We start from the raw sequence: 12,718 nt of genomic DNA, 5'->3' as shown, positions 1-12,718 counted from the left end.
ATTCTAAATTTGGTACCAGCAATGAAGAAATAATTTTTTGCCACCAAATTGCAAATTAGCATTAATTATGCAATGAGCTTAGGTAATACATTTTTAGAACAGTAATCACTTTGAAATTAATTAAAAAATTTGAAATTATGACCTTGATATACCAGAAAAAAAATATAATATAGATTCAACTAATTTATTATGTATACCTTCGCGCCTAGCTTTAAACATAGAGTTCACTGAATGACCGTTCCGTTGATAAACTTTTAGATTTAATATTTTTGTAATATTGACAAAGAAATCACTCTCCTAGTTCAATTTTGCCATCCCCTATAAGAGTATATTTATAAAATCAATGATTTAAAAACATTGTACCTAAATTCATGGTCTCATTTCTTGCAGGAACCCATTTTACCATGTTCACGAAGTCACCGTCAATATTTGTCTGTCGATTCATGAACAGAATATCGTTTTAATTCGTACGTATCACGAAGAAGGGAAATGTGGATCAAGAAAACCCCTTTCTGTGTCAACAAAACAATGCCATGTATTATTTATCGTCATTGGTGGGGATTGACCGAGCTAGCCAAGCCAAAAAAAAGAGAGTCCAGAGAGATAGACCACGGTACGGTGGTGGTGGTGGTACACTACGTCGTCGCCAGTACAGATAGATGGACCAAGAACTCCGCCTTGGTAACTGGAGAAGTACAAGCCGATAGAATGTACCATCAACCCTTCACCCTCCAACAACCCCCTTTATAATACGCATCAAGAGGATATGGACCAAAGACCCGTTCGCAGTGGTGGAGTCAGGATGACCCAACATGCATGCTGGACTCTGGAGACCGACCATCAGGACAATATTGGAAGGTTTACAAGTCGTCCAGGTTCAACGGTGCGCAGTGAGTTTATTTTATTTTTTAATTTGCATGTTTTGGTGTTGTTTGATGGTTTTTTTTGAATGGGATATTGTGGTATGAAAATTGGTTGAAATTGAAAACAACCCCAATACTAAACAGTTTTATAAGTATTTGGACATGGTTATATAGACTAGCTCGTAACTTATTTCGTTTTGGGGAAAGTTCGACGTAATTGGTGTTAATTTGAAGCTTATAATTAGCTCTACTTCAAATGTTAATTATTAACTTTTGAATTTTTTACCGATTCTTAACTACTAGCAAGAATTGTATCCTTGAGACAAAACAATTTTTGGATTTATTTTTAATTTGAAATAATTTTAGATTGAAAACAATTCGTAACTTCTTTATTTATGGTCCGAATTTGACCTAGTTGGTCTGATTTTAAAGCTGGTAATCTACTTTACCTCATCCTTTGACTATCAAATTTAGAAAACAACTCTTAGGCCTATTAAGCATATTGTACTTCTGACACGAAACGGTTTTGAAAGTATTTTTGAAATGATTACGAACCGAAAACAATTTGTAACTTCTTTATTTATGGTCCGATTTGGCCCTAGTTAGTCTCATCTTAGAGCTGATAACCTCCTCTATATCATTTTGATCCTCAAAAATAGAAACCAACTCCTATAGTGAACACCACCTACCTCTTAGTACGAAACCATTATGAAAAACATTTTTAGAAATGATTATGAATAGAAAACAACTCGTAACTTCTTTAGTTACGGTCCGAATTTGACCTAATTTGTCTCATTTTGAAGCTTATAATCAGCTCTAAGTCATCCTATGATTATCAACTTTGTAAACCTTACGGATTATTAACTAATATTGACCTAGACATTGTTCTTCGGTGGGTCTCTCTTTTGGTATACTGGTATGAGAACTTAACTAGCTGGTAGCTTTATCTCAATATATTAGTCGCGTGTCTGGCGCGCGGGCTGACCAGACGTCGGAGGAAAACCCCTTTAAGGCAACCCCTTTTTTTATCCTCTCCACCCCTCATGTCTGATGGCTCTTCGCCCGCGAGCTTTCTGATTTTTTTCTAGATCTAAGTGTGTACAGGGTCGTAGAACAGACCGAACTGAAGTACAGTGCATTTTGAGTGGAAAACGTTCTGTGCCAATTTGCTCTAAGGTACACCGTAAATAAGTAGATTGAATTGTTTTATGGGTGACCCCCTTAAATTTAGTATGAAACTGATCACACAATGCTTATTTAATTAAGGGGTCATTGGTAAAACACTCTAATGTTCATAACTTGTAAACGGTATCCTTTAATGACAAAAGGTTACATTTTCTTCCTCGCAATCCACCTTATTCAATATAACCGGAAGTTAGGCTTATCTCGGGCAGTTCGTGGAGGGAGTACCTTGAAGAAACTAGTCTGTCGTCTGCTACAAAGGGTTTTTAAAAATATTTACTGTAGCAGACGACAGACTAATTTCTTCTCGACTTCTCGTTACTAGTCTGGGAAATAGCGCACTTCCTCTGGTCCAAAACCAGAACTTTTATTGATTGCTTGGGCTAGTTTTTAAATTCAAGAAATGGAGGTTACTGGTCCTTGGGACCAGTTTATTATCTTGGACACTAGGGGGGTCATTGGTCCCAAGGACTAGTTTAAAAAATATCGCTGTTTCTCAGACTGCTCGATACTCCAATCCACGAATCCCAAGATAAGCCTAACTTCTAGTGATAGGGAATAAATAATGTGGATTGGTTTCCTATTGAACCCGAATTATACCCTTTCTTGTAGCACCCTGTACAGGAAGCCTACGTATTTTTCTCGCTGACTGTCTGCTTCGTCCGATCGATCAGTTTTCTACCGTTTTTACCAAAAAGGCTATATACCACCCCGGACCCTAGACCGCGCGCGCCATGCACCCCCGCAATCGAAAGTGCGCCCACGGAACTCTTTTTTGCTTCTCTATATATATATGTGTGTCCCTTACCCTTACCCTTACCCTCGCCATCCACCTCAAACCTATACCGAGTCACCCTTTTTACCCCGTCCCTCGTTTTTAGCTATATTTGCCCACGGAACGCCAAGAACGTTGAATACTTTGTCCATCGGGACAAGTAGAATGAAGCCAAGTACTAACGGGGGTGTAATTGTTGAGTTGCTAAGACTATGGTCTTCCTTCGGGTCGATGCCGAACTGGTGGTAACTGCAATAATACGCGGTTGCCATTGGTCAGGAAAAAACTGAGAACTTTAGAACTGACCAAAAAAGGCCAGGGTATAGTTCTCGAGTTGCAACGTTGAACAAGTCTTCCAGTGAATAAAACAGCTAGGGTTCAAATCTAATAATAAAAAACTCCACTTTATAAAACCCATCACTAAAAATCTTCAATTTTAATGAATTTAAAAGCGAAAATAATTTTGAACTTTTTAAAGATAGATTAAGATATTTATTTTTTAAACTTCAACTGAAGGATTATTTAATAAGTTTTATTATTATTTATGAAGCATTTTAAGATTTATAAATCAGTGAATAAGAATTATTGCAACTTAAGCAAACTGCAAAATATAAAAACCGCCAATAAAATCCGGTTTTTTTTTCAAACCCTGTAATAAAACCCAAAAACCTTTCAAATTAGGCATAGCTATTGGGTCCCATTCGTGCACATTTAATGTTTTCATCCATCACTCATTAAATTACAAATTACGAAAAATACCAGACTGAAATGAAATTCAATAGATTCTATGTCTCTGTAGTTACCCTAGCATATCTCACAACCTATTAATGGCATCGTAGTCTTCTACATATGTAATTCAATTCAGTTCCATGAACAATTCCAAAGGAAAGGGTGGTCTATACTGAGGCCCGTTCTCTCTTCTTACCAATGTCCGAACTACTTCTCTCCCCCCCCCGAAACCCGGGTTGGTCTCTATATATGTCTATATGTGTATAGAGGCGACCCTGTGGTACTACAGCTGGACCCCCAAAAAGGATTATACCGTATAGAAACTTGGGTTGGGGGGTCAGTTCGCAATTAGAGAAGGGGAACCCCTTTATTTTTTCCTTCTCTCTTTTTTTTGGGGTGGGGTGGAAAATACCCCAACTCCTATATAGCCAGCCCCCCCATAGCCTCGTGCAGCAATCAATATCTTTGGGGTCTATCTCATCAATATCTTGAATCTCCAACTCACGATCCTTTCTCATCTTTTTTTTATATGTTGGCAAGAATGTATTTATGATTTTTTTCCTTCGATTGACCAAGGCTTAGAGTGGTCATAAGGTCAGGGGTTAAGGGGTAAAAAATAAGTCCTTTGAATATATGATTCGTAATTCGATGACGCGTAAGTTCACTTTGTGGCGATTGTAGGTAATTGTCAATGCGGACCAGTGTTTTGTTTTACGACCGAGTACTTGTAGTTATAGCTTAGGGGTTATCATGAATGGTCTTGCTGTTGTAGTTCCTGAACTCGCCTTGGTTGCTGTGGACGTTGTAAGTCTAAAATGGACCACCAAATAAATAAGTATTAAGTGGTTTTTGTTGGGCATTTAAACAGAAACAATACAGATCCTTCCGCGCCTTGCTTTAAACATTGAGTACACTGAAATTAAATTTAGAATGATAAAGGTTCATTATGATACAAGCCCTAAAAACTTGGAAGTGCCATATCGTTACTGCGTGTTTTTTAAAATTGACAAAGAAATCACCCTTTCAGTTTTCCCATCCCCTATACAGGGTTGCCACAGTCCCTGGAAATCTTGGAAAAGTCAGGGAATTTGAAAAAGGGTGTGAAAAGTCAGGGAATTTGAAAAAGGGTGTGAAAAGTCAGGGAATTTGAGAATTTTCGTAAAAGTCAGGGAATTTCCGTTGCATATTGACTTGAAAATGTGCAGGAACGGTCAAATAGGCACACCAGCTCAATGATAACGTTCTATGGGCCTAGCCCTACATTAACTGTTTCTGATAGTTCCTAATAAAGTTTTATTAACTACTAAATAGTACTTTCAATTAAAAACTGTGATAAAATTAGCATAATTGTAAGTACAAAGCTGATGATAAATAAGGAATTTTTAAAGGCTGGTCAGGGAAGACCGCGAAAACCTGGAAAAGTCAGGGAATTTTAAAATGAAAAATCTGTGGCAACCCTGCTATAGCAACTTAGCAATGAATATTTCAGAAAATCCATATTAATATAGGGGGTCTAGTTAATATTCCTTTACCATATTTTCTCTGATCAGTTTCAACATCGCGGCCGACTTTACTATATCCTTATTTCAACCATGCATGGCCCCGCTGTAGGTTCTTAGAAACTTCTGTATAGTTCTAAAGCATTGAGACATTTCGTTGTTCCACGGGCGGTGTTCGTCTTTCCGGAACCAAACTTTGGCGCACTTTTTGAAATAGGCTTAGCAACGTTATACCTGGGGTCCTTTTGAATCCCCTAGTGAGACCCCTTTTAGATTATAACCCAGCTCTGAGTCTCAATGGCGAGCCCCATACCGAAAACACCTTAGCTATACATATAGGGTGGTCTGTCTCCTTTGGTACACCGATAGTATACAAGGGCGATAATCCATCATTTGGCTCGTGTCATTAATAGCTAACAGAAGTTGGGTTCCATCGCTCAAGAGTTCCCAATGCACCTTTAGTCATATTATACTTTGATATCAGAGTCCCGCTTTCAAGTTTATTAGAAAGACCTTATATGCGGCGTTGCTTTTGCTTCATTTGAACGAAAGTTTGTTAGGCTAGTATATGCACCTTTGATGTTTAAACTTTTTATAATTACTTTATGTTAACTATAGCCATAAGTTTATAAGTGAAATGTTCCTTCCATAAGTATGACACTTCATATACGAATTCGTAATGCTACTAGAGACTTATAGCTCGAGCTAGTTCGAGGAAGAACGACGGAAGCGAGAATTGAAGTCCTACACTCGGTGGTTAATTTTACAGGACTTCATCTAGTCCTATTTAGTCTGCATTACTAAGCCTTTGACAACAATGCTTCACCAGGCGTATGCCGCTTTACCTCGAATCTATGACCTACCTCAATCACTTCATGACAAGCTCCAGTTCGAAACCAGTGACAAACTTATCCATTACATCCCTGAATTTCTTAAATTACCAACCACATCTTTGTCACAAAATACCCATACGTAACCTTTTGACCCAATTCTTCACTAATTTTCCAAGTTACATTACGTAACAGTTGGTCTATGATGTAATGATAACACCGTATCACAAAATTCAATAGTTGAAAAAAAAAAATAAACCCAGCTGTTATAGATAGCTTTAAATCTTTCAAAAAAATCAAGATTTTATCATAAACCGGTAGTAAAAAGGTTATAGTTCATATAAAAAGTTCTGTCTGTCTGTGTATGGCGAGAGTTAGGTTTAAGCGTACGTGTTTTCATGTCCCGCATGTTTTTCTGTCCTTAGAAAGAAGTGTCTCGATTTACCCTCGGGTGCTCGCTCAATTTTGTTCAAGACGGGGGTTCGAATTTCGATACGTGATACACGAGGGGGTGGATTATGGTATGGTAAGAATCCAGGTGGAACTGCATGGGACCTTTAAAAAATACCCCCAAACACGAGAGGGCCAGTAGTGCGCCAGTCCAGCCAGAGCTGAATATGTTTTTTCTCTCCCTCATCTCATCTTTTCTCTTCGGTATAAGAGAGAAGGAGAAAGAGAGGTCCAAGAGGAGAAAATTCTCTTTCCTCGCGCGCCTGCGTCTGAGACGAAAATTCTTTCGTAAGCGGCGCCGCAAAAAAGGCTAAAACCTTTTTTCGCCAAAAGAACCAATGCATGCTTAGTTCCAAGTCCCGCCTATTTTCTTTGCCCAATCTCAGTTGCGTAAACCCGACCTCCTTTAAGAAGACGTTTTTTAAAAACGGGGAATACCTTCGTATAAACTCCTCAGGTAACCACCAAACCCTATATGGTTCAAGTTATATAATAATAAATACAAACAAAACGTGGTGTGATGAATTTATATTACAAAATAAAATCAAATCGGATAGTCTAAATCTAACCAATGATTTATTTCTAAAATATGGACTGGTATACACTCCATTTTTCTTGAAAAAGAGATTGCATTCAGAGTTCGGAATGAAGTTGCGATGCTCTTTTGGCGGGGATGGTCTAGTCTAAGCCTAATTTACATAAATATCAAATTTCGTCGATTTTCTACAATATATATGGGTATTGGGGGCTCTTTCTTTCTCGATTTGGCGCGGGAAAAAGTCAATTCATTGCCTAAAAATGCTATTCCGGAAATATACTACGCAGTTTTATAGTCAACCAACAGTTATAGTTGGGGATGATTCGTTGTGTTTTAACTTTTAGTGGCGAGATTATACAGAAGTCGGAGTTCACGCGGAATGTTTGAGTTCCTAGATGCAATAGGGTGTTTAAGAAATGGCGCCAAAACGGATGTAGCACGTGCTAAGAGAATTTTGGCGCGAGATGCAAATTATCTCACGTGGTTTTCAATTTTTAAAAATAACATTTTATTTGTAGACTTATTGTGGAATTCATAAACGTCGGACGCAACGCAATTTAGTACAGGCAAAGGCAGGGCGTCGTGCGCAAAAGGCAGACGTTTGCGCACGACGCCCTGCCTTTGCCTGTACTATTGATTTTTTACACTGTTATAACTTCTTAACTGTCTATTACAGTATAATGTTAAACTTCAATAATGCAGTATCCAACTGTGAAAAAATATTTTATAAAAGTTACATCTATTTTGTTCTCAAACTTCGTACCATCTATCTCACGCGCGTTTTTAGAAATGTCCATGACCCCCATGGTCAGTTAGTGACTGTCCACCCACACTAAAAAGTCCAACAGAGGAGGGATTGCTATAGCAGGGGTCAAATTTTATCCCAGGGTCGAAGTGTTCGGGCATTTTTTTGTGTGTGAAAAAAAAAATATATATATATATAAATGAACGGTCCAGTCGGGTCCACTCCGCTTAATGACCAAATGGTCATACCAACGCGGAGAAGAGGGGGAACCATGTTTTTTTGCTTGACTGTTCACTATGGTATGGTATGACTTTATCAGGGTTCGTAGGATCATGGGAAACCAAATGCAAACCAATAACAGCGTTTAGTAAAACCAAGAAGTGATATCTAGTTTACTAGGGAGAAGGTATAAATTCATTCATCCACATTTATAATCTAGCTTTATCTCCAGTCCAAACGTACGTAGGTCCGGAGTTAATCCCCGCCGCCTCTAAATTACAACCAGCATGCATCTCATTGGTTCTTGAAAACTAACGTCAGCGCGACGCGAATGACGAAAATTACAGTCATATTTTCCGACTGAGGTGAGGCTGCGAAATAGCCCGGCCTTCTTTTACATCCCCCTTGTATTTTGAAAGGGGGACTGGGACTATGACGCGCCAATACTTGGGCTTCTTAAACCTAATTCTCCCTAAAAAACTAGATATCACTTCTTGGTAATACACTTGCTGATGTATTTATCAAATTTATTCCAAAATCCCGAAAATATCATTGAAGAAAATAGTTTAAATATAAATTTTCGTAGGAACCCTGTTTTTTCCTGCTCATTTTTTGACGATTCTTTGCTTAAAATTGTGGGTGTCTTGTTTGAGGGCCGAGTGGGTGGGTGGCTGCGAAGCATACACGGTCATTCCATTTGGACACCAGTATAACCAAAAGATTTATATCCTGCCATATTTTTGTCCGGCTGGGAGGAGGGGGAGGGTCAGAACCTACAGGAAAAAAAATAGCCATCGATGTCCGACACTTTTATGGGGAAATCATGGCGCGAAAAGAAAAAACATTTCAAGGGATTTTTAAATTGAGTAGGGTCCTTTGAATGGTCACCGTATTTTTTTTCTTTTCGTTTTGAAGGATGGTCAGTTTAGATGTGTCTTTCTTGTTTAGCCTGAGGCTATCTTCGGCTGTCATGGTGGTGGTCAAATTGTTAATTGTGAAATTAATTTTAACATACCATGATTCCTAAAATTATTTAAGATTGTTTAGTGTTTGAAGTTCCAAGGAGCCCAGCCAAAAAATTAATTAGTTATTCAATTTTTTTTTCCGTTATTATTATAGGATTTTATAGGAGAGAAAATGTGTTTTTATATTAATATATGGGACTAAATATGCTCATATATAAAACTATTTTGGCTTAAACTATATAGAAAAACCTAAAAAATAAAAAAATTGATTTTACTTTGAAAATTCAGGGGAACTTAATTAAAATTAAAGTGTCGTATAAAACCCGTCGCATTTTTTTTAAACCCAATTTGAGGGACGAACCACAGTACCATACCGAACCTTGCTTAGGAATAAGTGTTAACCACCCCTTGTCAGTTGCAAAAAATAACAACCAAATATTATTGGGAGTGCCTTCTCGATACATCATCTCGGTTGGAATTCAACCCTTTTATTATTGTAGACCAAAAAATATTATATTTACGACTACTGCCATATATTTTCCAAACTGTTAAGCTCACCAAAAAATAAATGTAAGTTCCCTTTTTCATCGGGCCACCAATAAGTAGCTTATCAGCAATAAGTATGATATTAACTCGGTGAAATACGGTAAAAATTAAGGTGTATTTCCCAGTAGAACGCGATTTTCGCTAACACAATTGTTAAATCAAACCTAGCTTAGGAAGGTAGAAGTAGATCAATCAACCCCTGGTGGCTGAGTTACAGAGCCAATAGGTATAGACCGAGGGGGTAGACACTTGAGAGCTCAGGTGTACAATATGTCTTGAACTCAGTGCACTGTCAAAGCTGAACTCGGGTGTACACAGAGTTCCAGAGCGTCTACTCCCTCGGTATAAACATCCTAAATTAAATTACCAACTCGCATTTCTAGCAAAACCTATATCATAATTGCCTTCTTACTTGTAGAAATACTTATGGGTATAATGTTACTTATGGAAAAGTTCTCGTGAGAAGGAACGACTTGGGAAAGTTTTCTTACATTGAAAAAAAAAAAAAAAGAAATAGGTGTATACTTTCTATACATTTTTAAAACTTCTTTAGAATTCATACCCCTTCCTCCCTGGGTTATTGGGTTATTAAGGGTGCCATAATTCAAAATGGATATTTTTTTTCGAGATGCCAAGTTTAGTTTAGCTTTTGGCTTGGCCACATCGTTATCGTTTTTTTCTTGAAAAGGTCCTTGCCAACCCTTTTTCCTTGGATGGAGGTTTTTTTTAGGGAGGTTGTAAAAGATTTCCATCTGGGAAATAATGGTTAAAAGGGAGGTCTCAAGCAAGATATTGAAAATAGAAAAAACATATCATGGAAAACATGAAAAACCATCACGAGGTTAAAATTATTTGGCGTAAATAAAATAAATCATTTTTACAACGCTGCGAAAAAAATGGAATTTTTATTTTAACGGAATGGGTGGAATTTTTTGGGTTTTTTAGTCCTTTTTCTAAAGTCATGGGGTAAAATAGTCTGATGTTTGATCACCTTGTTATCTTGAGACGGAATGTAACTGTTGTGTCACAGTCCCTTTATGACTTTGTCACTGCCCCTTTAGTCCGGTTAAAGGGAGGATTAAAAGGAAAATAAAGTGTTAATGTCTTTCTCTGCATAGTGAAACATACATGCGGGAAACATCAGCTTCGTATGATTTTAAAATTCAAATTAGTTTGAGACTTCGGAGATAATTTGAAACTTGCACCTCCGACCAATCGCGTAACGCCCTACCTTCATGTTAAGAAAATTTTAGTTTCACTCTATATATCTCGCGCTACGATTGTCACATCGCTCGCAATTTATATCAAATCTCGCTCTATGTTCATTCAACATGCAACTTGCCACAGGAATAACGACCTTAGTTTAATAACGTTAGAACAAACTTCCCTTGTTTAATCTTCCTTGCTCTGACTGTTGTTTGCCAAACAAGTTATCAATACTGTATATTCTACTCTCATTTAATATTCAATTTTCGAATAGAAAAGATGAACAATTCAAGTAAATAAATTTCGTTTAAAAAAAGGCTATGTTATCTTTTGAAACGAGTAGCAATCTCCAGTTAAATACAACTCTAGAAAGAAAGCAGATGTAGAAAAGGGGAATAAGGATAAGGGATCACTGCAAGAAGAGTCATTACATACCTAAAAATTCCCTGTCTCATTCCTGGAATAGTAGGAATTGGCGTTATAAAGAATGGGTCCTTAAAGACCTCGTTGATCTGTTTGCGTGAATGTACAGACAGTACAGTACACCGTTTTCCATGTTCCACTATATAACTCGTAAGCCTTGGTCCGAAAGTGTGTCTGTCGTCTGTTACAGCGTGTTGTTTCCATTGTGAAAATTGAAAAACCCTTTCTATTTTTTCTTCCAAGTAATACAATGTATTTCTTTGTAACATTTGTTCCTCTTGTAAAATGTCATAGCTGTAATCAATTTTAAGCCTATTTTCATAGGAGCTAAGACTAAATTCATTGGCAAATGTTTCCATGTTTCCCTATATCTATGGACTGAGCCAGAGAAACGGTTGTTATCGGTCCTTTAGGCTTAAGTACATACAAAACAGAACCATATAGAGCCGTGATTCTATATTTGGCATTTGCCAAAAAGACTCCGAAAGATTTGAAAGGATTTTTCTACTTCCTCCCTCCCATTCCATTTTCACTTCCTGGGAACTTACTTTGTGGTACAGGGAAGTATGTTGGGGATTAACAACTGTATGGTTAGAACAGATTGGATGTAAGCCCCATAAACGTTGGTTATAGTCATATCTCTGAATCATAATTTAAGTGGATATATGTTTTGAAGTACTTTTGTCGTTTCGTGAATAACATAGGAAATTATTAATATGGCATCATGTTTGTTGGTAGAATTTTTAGGGTTAGTGCTAAGCCTTTTTCGAGTATTGGTATTGTTCGTTCGTCTGGATCGTATTTATGCATAATTCTAAACAGAACCAGTAAATATATTTTGTTAGCATAAATTATGTAGTGGAATTAAAAATCACGGTTGCCAGTAAGTAATTTGTTATTACAACATCTCCTGCATCATTCATGTTCGGAACTGAATGATAATTACTGAATCGAACTGAATTCTAGAAGCTTCTATTTAAGTCTGTTGTAGATAGCGATTTATTGAATTGAATTGCACACGTTACACATCGACTGGCAACACTTGTGTCTATTTGGGGAAAAAAGCAGGCCCTGGTAAGCAAGCACTTTTTGTCACCCAAAACAAGCTAACACCTCCGGGTTAACACATGCTGAAAGAAGCGGAAACTTGTGCAGTTCATGATGATATAGCATTATAAAAAAGCGAAAGGGCTATATAGCCTCTATATATAAAAAATGGTACGTACAGGAGAGTGACAAAAAAAGTCCCTTTTTTGGTGGGGGACCAACACACACAGTGTACGTCTCTGTCAGGAAGTGTCGATCCAGAAAATCGTTCGGCACCCAAAGGGCATCTAGGGTCCCCCTCTACTTTAAACAATACCCAAGCGAGATCAGGAATATAAGGTCCCTTCTGTATTATGATGAAAAAAGTGCTCGGACGCACGCATGCCGGTCTTTCACTGTGTAAAAAAGTATTCCCGGAGCTTTTTTATCCGGAACCGATAGGGGTGGGCCCCCTATTATATTTGGACCCCTCGTTATACGGGTGTTAAGTTTATTAAGATCTGTCAGCTTTCGACAATGATGGAAGGGCGCGCGATTATATTATTCAAGTGTATTTACCCTTACTTGTATAAAAAATATTTGGAAATGGCGGGAAATGTTATTAGAAATGGCTCGAAAGGTTTGTAAAATTAGCGGGAACGTTATTAGAAATGGCGGGAGATGTTATTAGAATCAGGACACTAATCAATTAGGGCATTTGG

General features: G+C 37.6%; 2 long non-coding RNA genes across 3 annotated transcripts in view; one reads left to right on the top strand and one right to left on the bottom strand.

Moving 5' to 3' along the window:
* Positions 1-399: 399 nt before the first annotated feature.
* Positions 400-12,718, top strand: part of LOC149718206 (uncharacterized) — an 82,175-nt gene continuing 69,856 nt past the window's right edge. For both annotated transcript variants that reach the window (XR_016365456.1, XR_016365475.1), the window contains exon 1: positions 400-890. This is a non-coding gene — a long non-coding RNA (uncharacterized LOC149718206). The remainder of the gene's footprint in view (positions 891-12,718) is intronic.
* LOC149718210 (uncharacterized) lies at positions 10,767-11,597 on the bottom strand. Its single transcript, XR_016381585.1, has 3 exons — positions 11,398-11,597; positions 10,983-11,151; positions 10,767-10,912 (listed from the first exon to the last, which is right to left on the bottom strand). It is a non-coding gene; the product is annotated as an uncharacterized LOC149718210 (long non-coding RNA).

This window comes from Phalangium opilio, unplaced genomic scaffold, assembly GCF_054372755.1.
Source record: "Phalangium opilio isolate 3A_F unplaced genomic scaffold, DU_Popi_V2 ptg000002l_1, whole genome shotgun sequence".
Classification (NCBI taxonomy): domain Eukaryota; kingdom Metazoa; phylum Arthropoda; class Arachnida; order Opiliones; family Phalangiidae; genus Phalangium; species Phalangium opilio.
This window is presented reverse-complemented; position numbering and strand designations above follow the sequence as displayed.